Source organism: Mizuhopecten yessoensis, unplaced genomic scaffold, assembly GCF_002113885.1.
Source record: "Mizuhopecten yessoensis strain PY_sf001 unplaced genomic scaffold, ASM211388v2 scaffold11003, whole genome shotgun sequence".
NCBI classification, from domain to species: Eukaryota; Metazoa; Mollusca; class Bivalvia; order Pectinida; family Pectinidae; genus Mizuhopecten; species Mizuhopecten yessoensis.
Genome location: NW_018408830.1, coordinates 124,962 through 133,978, shown reverse-complemented (window position 1 = coordinate 133,978; position 9,017 = coordinate 124,962). Strand labels below are relative to the sequence as shown.

The 9,017-nt window shown below is 36.1% G+C and overlaps 1 protein-coding gene across 1 annotated transcript in view; it reads right to left on the bottom strand.

Annotated features, from left to right (window-relative positions):
- LOC110464518 overlaps positions 1-7,668 on the bottom strand; it is a 59,534-nt gene extending 51,866 nt beyond the window's left edge. The window contains exon 1 of the mRNA XM_021519771.1: positions 7,580-7,668. The gene's annotated coding sequence lies outside the window, so the exon portion shown is untranslated. The remainder of the gene's footprint in view (positions 1-7,579) is intronic.
- Positions 7,669-9,017: the final 1,349 nt, after the last annotated feature.

The following is a 9,017-nucleotide window of genomic DNA, read 5'->3' as shown; positions in this document are numbered from 1 at the left end:
CCCCCCCAAGTAAAAAATGTCATAAATGAGTGATAAATGTATCTATTAAATAAACCCCTCCCCCTACCCACACCCTTTTACTTTGCTCTACTCTACCATGACTAATTGCCCCTGGACCCTGATCAGGAAGCTATCGCCCTAAGCCCACACCCTCATTGATCCACATCCACGCCTGTTTAGGTACAAACGTACATGTACAAACGGAGAAATACATATTGTAGATATATTGAAGTTTGACTTGGTCTCAGTCCCTATGTTATCTGACATCAGACCCCTATACCCTCTGTAGTACACCCCCCTCAGGCAGACAGTCATAGTTTCTCCTGTACCAGGACCAGACAGGTAAGATTTACCTGTACAAAAGTCAGTATAGATACCTACATTTTTATGATCGATAAAGAAAACCTATATTCTTGTTAATAATAGAGGTACATATCATGAATGTAAAAATTACATATATTTAGTACATATTATTTTTCTTATTCATAATAGCACTAGCTTGCCTTTCTAACTGGAAAAAAAATAGATAATAACTCCCGTAACAACATACACGTACAATTTATACTTAAACAAGAATCAACTACATTTTCATAATAAAATAAAAGATGTATAACAAGAAAACTTGTTTATCTGTGAATGAGATTTAATTAATAGACATGGTATAACATGTATACATTTCAAATCTCCGATGCATGTATTTGCATGTACTAATAATTAAGCACATTATCGGTCTCCAAATCCTACGAAAAATCTAAAAGTGTATGGAAGTATTAAATTAAAGACGATATAAAAAATAGAAATAGAGGTACTGGATCCTTAACACAGGAGTCTGAAATTATATCATTTAATTATTGCGTTTCTCGTTAAAAAAACCGTAGCAAGTTTACTTACTGTCAATATTAATTAGTCTTTTGTTCGGTAAGCAGGTGGAAATACTTCTGACCATAACTTATTATTATCTGTGTGTTGCGTTGATCTGTTAGCGTACGTCAGGTCTTTGTGATGGATATATTACATGTACCAATATTTGATCGACCTTTATCTTTATAAATCACGAGACATTTCTGTTTGTTTCACACTCATCCATTATGCAAACGAAATGGCAAAATTTAAATCATTCTTATGTGCCTCGATCCTCGTAGCCTACTGTGTACTGACGTTTTTTCCTATGTGGGTATGTTCGTTTCGTTTTAGATATTTTATGTGGTTCCCCTTTTTATGTAAACCCGTTCTTGTCACACTTCCGTACCGTTTGCGTAGCACTTCCGTACCGTTTGCGTCAAAGGTGGAACAGCGAACGTGTACGGGTCTGTATATAACACTTATTCGTCTCTTAATGTATGTTTTTCTTATTTTTTTCATTTCACGTCCGGACAATGGTCTGTTCAAAACATCCAAGCCATCTGGGAGATTTCTTTCCTTCTTCCGGACAACAACTTTACCCAGACTCAAAACTGCACTTCCGTTTGAGACGTTTGAATGGATTTCATGATCAATCTTGGTGGTGGAAAACGATTTTGATATCTCTACGACCAGGTTTTTACAGGATTCGACCTCGGCCTGACCTCTCTGGTACAGCAGGACCGTGTTCGGGAGATCTTTCTGCTGTTGCGCTGCAGCAGACGACTCCAGAGTATTCTGCATAGCTACCTTCAGCCGTTCACATTTCTGACTTAATTTCCTCAGCTGCTCTTGCTCCTGTTTGTACGCAGAGACTAACTCCTCTGTGATTTCCCTCTTCATCTCGGCAATGCATTTATGAATCTCTTCCTGAAGGTCGTCGATGCTGTTCAAAGCCACATCTTTGTCGTCTGAAATACTTTGAAGCTGTAGATAAAAGTCCTGTAGCAGTGATTTCATAGCATCCACCCCCTGTTGTAGAGCATTTCTGGTTTCATTCAGACGACAGGTGCTTTCCACTTTCTCACAGAAATCATCAATCGTAGACACGTGTTTACAGCTCCTGTGATCAGCAATCATACACTTACTGCAGCCGAGCGATTTGTGATCCTCACAGTAGTAATGATTCTTCTTGTGATGTTTGCCACATCTTCTGTTAGATGTTTCCTGATTTCTGTGTTCAAATCTACTTGATTTACTGATGTCAACAGGATCACATTCGGTGTGGAACAGATCATGGAAGTCGACTTTACAGGACTCGCAGAAGAACGACTTGTTCGTTCCACACCAGAATTGTGCGAGTGTCATGTTTCCCTTCTTCTGGCAGGGTTTACAGTGATATGGCTCTATTGTCTCGGTCGCCATTTGTATCATCCCTACAGCATGACTGTCAATCGGGAACTGCTTGGCCCAGTCTTCTGTGTCCTCAGATTTATCGGGAGGGTGAGTTAACTGCCTACATACCGGACAGGTAAAGGATGTCGCCGTATCACTCGTTCCTGACACTTCCTTCACGATGTAGCTACTCAAACAATCCTCACAAAGAGAATGGAGACACGGAAGACACTTCGGTTGGCGTAGCTGCTCCAAACAAACTGGACAATCCAGGAGATGTGAGTCGAACTGACCAGGCAGTGTACTGTCCACAGGGGGAGATACAGGACTGGGGCCACCTTCTGCCATTTTTACGTGACGCGGCGGCTCACTTACCTACAAACATAAAGGAACAGAGAAGGATTTACAAGATGCTTAAATATAGAGTACCTGGTCCTGAACAGAAACCGTACTACTTTTATTGTATACTTTTAAAGTGCCATCACGGTCAAATACTGCATGACAATGCGGTCGGGTTTCGCTAATACGTATTCGTAAAATTGTATAATTACTGCAGTAATAGAAGAAGCGATTCCTTCTCCTATCTAGCCAACATTTTATAAGGTGTTTGTTTGCGTCATTCTAATTACGCATGCGCATAACACGCCATTTCATTGTAAACAAAATAGTCTGCAGTGGAAGTGTCAGTGAGTCAAAACTGTTACCGCATCAGTTACGAAGCGAGAAGTTGACAAATGACTTACTACTAAGTGCTAGAAGAGTATGAAATCAAAATGTAAAAATGAAGCAAGTATGCATGAACTGTATGATTTGAATGAAGAGGTTAAAAGAAAAGTCATATAATTTTGATAATAAATTTAACCGCGGACTTTGCAAATCAATGTAGAACTTTATGAAAATTGTGTTCAATCCCATTAATATTTCTTTTGAAAGAAAATTTTGTACCGCGGTCATGTAAGTTAGAAAAAAGGAGTTATATTCCCGGGCCCATTTGTCCTGTTCTTATCCCGGTTATAAATATTTCCTGGTCTCCAAAGATTTATTCATTTTAGTATTGACATGTGTACAACTAACTTATGAGGATAAATAATTACAATATGATTTGATCAGTTTCAACACGGACTTAGATAAAATCTTTTTCCTTGGTTTCAAAGTAGGAGCAGGAATTGCCAAAATACATTCACCTCTCGGGAGGGCCCTTTGTCACTGCCTTTGTTTATAAATGATTCTGACTCGTTTTGAAATCGTCACGTGACGTACTCAGCGCTTTATTTAATGGGGCTTCCCCGTACAAATCGAGTGGTCAAACTGGACATTTGAACTTGACTTTGAATATGGGGATAGCAAGGAAACATAACTAGCAGTGCAGAAAAGACGTAATAACTAAAATATAGTTTTAATGGTATGTCCCTTAAAAATGTCTCTTCTTGAAAATGGTCCTTTAATACAAATTCAGTAAACATGAAAATAATTGCGATGAGGCCTTTGAAAGTGTTGTATTACCTCGAACGATATAAAGAATGTATCTGTAGCAGCTTACCTTGTACTAACACAATGAGTATGATACGATGTATATATTGACTCTTCTCTAAACACTGCCTATTGTTCTATATATTACATGTAAGAGCATCATAACTTGTTTATAAATTAACAAATCAACAAAGAGTGCGTAAAAACTGAACAACCATTGTTTAAAGGACGGGGTTTTAAGAATGCGTCTGGCTTGACAATCACTCTCGTTAAAAAATAAATAAAAACAACAATATTTACTCTGAGTCCTAGAAGGACCAAACAGCTATATTTACATTAACATGGCATTGTCACTATATAGCCTCTTTGAAAACTGTGTCGTTGATGGGACTTTAATTACCATGCAACACGAGACACAATTCTTAGCGTATTAATACAACACTGACCGGAACTGCAATATCCAATATAAATTAACATGACAGCTGCTGAAATATCGCTGGGCATTGTGAGATTTGACAATGTCATTGTAGATTTATGTGTAAAATACAAAATAAAATTAAAAACACTTTTATTACAACGAAAACAAGACCAAGGTCTGCAATATCGTACAAAATGCACATCGGTTGAAATCACCAACGCCGGCAATGGAAACAATTTTAACGCTCATGCAATTTATCAGAAAGATCGTCTGTTACACTGCACTGGTCAACAGGGGTCCGTTACAAATGTCTGAAATACACATATTCTATAGACCTACTAACACATATGTTACAGACCTACTGATATGAGTCACAACACACATAAACATTTCAGACATTTGTAACGAACCTGTGCTCCGTCGCAAGATCACTCACTTCAAACGCTATCAGTTTCACGCGTCTCGCATCTACAGTTCCTCAGTTTAATTCTGACGACAGGTCAAATAACGAGGCTGTTATAGAATCTACCGACTGTTGTCAGGTTCCCTACAATCAACAAATAAATTAACGCGTGGATTCTTCACAAAATGCGCAAAGAGAAAGGTTCGAATAAACTTCCAAAAATAACTCCCTCGTGGAGGGCAAGGTTGGATTTACGGTGTTCACTGTATTTGCCCATGCGCGAAATTTGTTCCGGGGGAAAATCGAAACAATTTCAAATCTTACTTTCAGCTCAGAGTTCTATTGATAAAGTTAATCACCCTATATACATATCATACGCAATTGTATTGATACTGAATTGTGGAATAAAATTGAAGTGTTTGTTTAAATGTCAAAGTACTACTTTGTTTGCCAATCAGCACGCGACAATACGCTGTTCAAACTATTGAACGAAATTGTGTAGACTGTCGATAAGGCGGGCATTTTTAATTCTAAATATAAATTATCAGTTAAAAAACCCATAAGAGACAGAGAAAACGTAAATATAAGTATTGAACTGTTTTTGTATGGTATTTATGATCTATTTGAATGACACAGCTTTGCGCATTATGATTTGTTTGCTTGCGAAGCTGTGTCATTCAAACAGATCATAAATACCATACAAAAACAGTTCAATGCTTAAGTATGGTGCAATGTAATTATTTGGCTTACCGTGTGTGTCGATTACCAAATTTTGAATGTACAATCACCTGTGTGTGTGCGTGTGTTATCTCCCAATAGTTTGGCCTCCTTGCCATTGACAAATGCCAGCAAGACGAAATATTAGGACGTAGAGGGAACATTGATTTATAAAAAAATCTCAGATGTTAAAAGATGACTTTTCTTTTCGCCACTAAAGGAGAGAGAAAAAAATAGTTCATGCCTGGTCTTCAGAACATACCAAAATTTCCATGGATAGCACTTTATGACTTTTTCACATATTATATTGTTGTTTATGCCATTTTATATTTAACACATGAAAGTAGTCCGAGTTTATTTAGTTGAGAGACTTTATTACAACGTCAAAGTAGCTATCATCCTAAGCTTATACTATGTCAACATCATTCTGAGATTTAAAAAAAAAATTAAAGCTGTTTAGCTATGGTATCATATTTTGACATTTGATTTTAAGCAACCTCTGATAACGTTTTATTTGACCTCTTTCCAGTGTATAAGGAATAAGATGTGCACTTTATAACAATATATCCAAACAACCTGCTGATCAAATATCAGCACCCTGGTCAATGTAAATTTGACCACGGCCATCGCTTAAACCTCGACTTTACTGGACCTCATCACAAAATTTAAAAATCTACACTGCTACATTACATCAAAAATAAAGTATTGTGGCTCTTTGAATATTTGAACCCTGTGACCTTGAAAATAGGTTAAAGTAAGTAATCTTATCCCAGGTAGATATAGGAAAAAGTTCATGAACACGGGCATTATGTGGCCTCTGTGTGTACTTTCGACTCAGGCTAGCACTTAAAGTTGACCTTTGACCCCATCACGATATCTCGATCACTTGTAGTCGATAGTAAAATCAGTCGCATAATTTATATTTTATACGCATGTTTTCCATAGCATATTTCTTTCGTTGTATTTATTGTCTGAGAAAAAATGTGAAATATATACCCAACAAAATTTGTTGTAATTCTAATGAAGCGAAGGGAAGATTGGTATCCCATTCAAGGTGGTGCTCAAATGGTTTACCCGACTCCTTATTTATTCTAGGAGAACAAAACAAGGAAAGTGTTGAGAATTCAGAATTCATGGAGCTGTAGCATTAAAGAGTTTAACAAAAGAATTATTGATTGCGTTAATCAACCTTTCATCTGTAAATGTGTACAAAGTGTCTACAGATATATAGTGCAACAAGATACATCTAAAAGCAATCGTTTGGGATGTGTTTATCATTTGGACATGGGACGTTCTACACATGGAGAGGCTCCGAATCTGTTTTCCAACAATGAGTGTTCCTCGGATACAACAAAAGGTCTAACAGCATTCATATCGGACATTCTACTATCAAGTATTTACTGTGTATAATAACTGCTGAAATCACATTCTAATGTAGATAATACATGCTTATTTAGTTTGACTGTACAACAAATGATCTGATCATCGACACACTTGACTGGGTGAAAACAAAGAAGATTTTAAACACTCTTGAACAATCATCTAGCCGAAAAAAATCAAAATATTTTGGGTATCACTCTCCAGGTCCTAATATTGATTTTATGTATAGATATTATTGTATATAGTATGCTGGCCATTGCTTTATTGATGCCATTATGTAATTGTTTAATGGAAAACCACGTTTTTAAGTTGTAATAACTTGTGTCCAGTTATTTATTTTTTTTATTGTTCAAATAAAATATATTTAAACTAAACTATCGTATATTCCCTCGGTTAGCTTGTACATGTAACCGAAGGCTAATTATTGTACAAAATATTTATCATGAAGACGTGAGGTAATGTGAAATTCAGTAAAAAGAAGACTGAATAAATGTAGTGAGTTGATCGTGTATCACGTCGTGGGGAAAAATAGGCGTCTCTGCACGTCAAAATAGCGGACGGGGTCACTCCCACTCGACCAGGAAGTAAACAGAGGTCAAAGATGTCAAAATATGGAATAATGGGACAGTACATGTAACTGGTTAGTTAGTATGGTGTATTCGTGTGAATAGTAATACACAAGAAAATCTTTGCTCCTTATTGTTCTCTGCTTTTAGAAAACAGGCCTGTGACCTGTGGGATACATGTCAAACTGGATTATACATGGTATGAAACAAATTTAACAACTTTTACTTTCGTTTTCCATGTGTCTATCATTACCAGTACAGCTTTTATATCTGGAACATAGCCTGCGACAATAATGCATAAATATACCATATTTATACGTTAAAGTAAAGAATTTAATTATGATATTATGTTGATTATAAAGCTAATAAAGCACACGTGAACGTACTCACCTGTCAATAACTCAGTTGTAACCGCACGTCAGGTAATCTGTGACCATGTGTACGCGTCCTCTAAACAGGTCTGCGCCGCCTTGGTAATGTGACCCGATGCACTAATAGTACGACTAAAATACCGGATATACGATGTATCCGGATTTGGCAAGAACTCATATAAGATATATCCTGATGATTGATTCTTGGTATTATGGATATCATGACGTATCAAGAAATCATAATTTATCAAATATATAAAAAATAGTATTACTATTAGTAAAACTACTCCGATAAAGGTTTACAAATTTCCACAACATTGTATGTGTAGTACAGTTTTCTTGGTTCATAATATAATGCAAAATGTTTTACTTCCTTTCTTTCGTACGGTTAACGTGTGTCATTTCCGCGTATTAATATTGATAATGACTCTTTTAACATTATCATCAAACCGATTATCTCATATGTATTTGACCGCAGACAATCCGTGAAGTTAACACTATGGGTAAATTAAAAAGAATCACGCTTTTATTTAATTTGTATTTTTAACGGATAACGTTTGATACGAATCGAGATTCTTCTCAGATTGAGAAACGTTATTGGATATAGCTCTGACAATAATTACAGATAAAAAGGTATTGTATCATACACGTACACGGGTTTAACTTTATATTTATATTTATTACACTTCGGATTCTATCAGCTTGATTAAACTGATTTCACACTCCGGTAACATTTTCGTCATTTTAAACACCTCAAAATGTTACAGCTAGAAAATCTAATGATTTTCCGGGGAATACCATGTACATTTCATTCGTATGGAAAAACACGATACTCGTAAAAAACCCGTAATAGTATTATAATTATTATGGTCCTACATTGTACCTATATAGCACCTACATCCTAAAACGTCCATTAATTTATAACAAGACCTGAGATGTAAATATATCAAGCGATTCTATCACAGAAGTCCTAATGTTTTTTGAGCTAACTAATTTATTGAGTACTAATAATGTAACAGAGTTATGTAATCTAGGAAAGTATTTATTTTGTGCTACTAGAAAACGTAGATAATTCAAAGTCGGATCTAGAAAACTAACTGTGTACTTTGTATGCTTGCTCTCCACTTAATCAATTTAAATGTGTATAATAGTCTCCTGTACATCCCTGTCCACTAAACTGTTAAGTACCAGCAGTCTCCAGGACGGGGACACCCTGGTACCATGTGTCCCATATCACCATGTATCACATGATGTAATTGTTTGTGAATTAACCTATGAGCCGGATGGCTCTCGCAAATAAAGAAACTGAACTGATATTTATAGCACAAGAAGACAATTACTTGGAAGGCCAAATATTGCATAACTTATAAATGGTAAAAAAGAAATTATATTTTTAAAAAAAATCTTAAAAGTAAAGAAACATTGCTTGAATATCATAAACCTTATACTGCTTAGGG